Source organism: Otolemur garnettii, unplaced genomic scaffold (assembly GCF_000181295.1).
Source record: "Otolemur garnettii isolate 467f Iridium unplaced genomic scaffold, OtoGar3 scaffold00043, whole genome shotgun sequence".
NCBI classification, from domain to species: domain Eukaryota; kingdom Metazoa; phylum Chordata; class Mammalia; order Primates; family Galagidae; genus Otolemur; species Otolemur garnettii.
This window is the reverse complement of record NW_003852438.1, coordinates 11264646-11265820: the sequence shown is the minus strand read 5'-3', so window position 1 is coordinate 11265820 and position 1175 is coordinate 11264646.

Sequence of the window (1175 nt, the reverse complement as noted above, 5' to 3'; positions counted from 1 at the left end):
CAGCTACTTGGGAGGTGAGGCAGGAGACTCGCTTGAGCCCGGGAGTTGAAGGTTGCTGTGAGCTGTGGTGCCACAGCACTCTACCCAGGGGCACGGCTTGAGGCTCTGTCTCAAAAAAAAAAAAAATTATAAACAAAAACACTTTAATTATTTTATTTAACCTAAAATAAATAATAAAATCATCAGGTAAGTTCATATTTATGCTTTTGTCTTTTAAAATTGCAGGAAAATTACAAGTAACCCACCACCCTCTTTCCCACCCAAAATAAATGAGAGCTGAGGAGTGAATATGTGGGTGGCAGAAAAATTTGAGTGGAATTAATATGACATATTTCTATTGTCACTCAATTGAAATATCTTTTCTGATCCATGTGTTATTTTTTTTTCTTTTTCTTTTTTTCTTTTTGAGACAGAGTCTCACTTTGTTGCCCTCTGTAGAGTACTAAGACTTCATAGCTCACAGCAACCTCAAGTTCTTGGGTTCAAGTGATTCTCTTGCCTCAGCCTCCCAAGTAGCTGGTACTACAGGTGCCTGTCACAACACCTGGCTATTTTTAGAGATGAGGTCTTGCTCTTGCTCAGGCTGATCTGGAACCTGTGAGCTCAGGCAGTTCACACACCTCAGCCTCCCAGAGTGCTAGGATTACAGGTATGAGCCACCTCACCTAGCCCTCCATGTGTTATTTAGCAATGTGTCATTTAGTCAACTACTTGGGAATTTTCCAACTACTTGGAGATTTTTCAGATGTCTTTCTGTAATTTATTTCTAATTTACTTCCATTATGGTCAGAGAACATATGTTATAGGTTTAAACTGTCTAAATTTACTTTGATTTGCTTTATGATATAGATAGACCATAGTCTATCTTAGTAAATGTTCCATGTGCACTTGAAATCATGTGTATTCTGTATAGATTTTTCTGTTCTTCCTCAGTTCTATCAATTTTTTTTCATGTATTTTGAAGCTCTATCACTAGGAGCATAAATACTCAGCATTTTCATTTCCTCTCAATAAATTGACCTCTTAATTATTATGCAATGACTTTCTTTATCCCTGGTAATATTCTTTGCTCTGAAATACAATTTTTTTCTAATACTGGAATAGCCATCCCAACTTTCCTTCAATTTGTGTAAACTTGGTATATCATTTTCTATTCTTTTTTTTTTTTTTTTTTT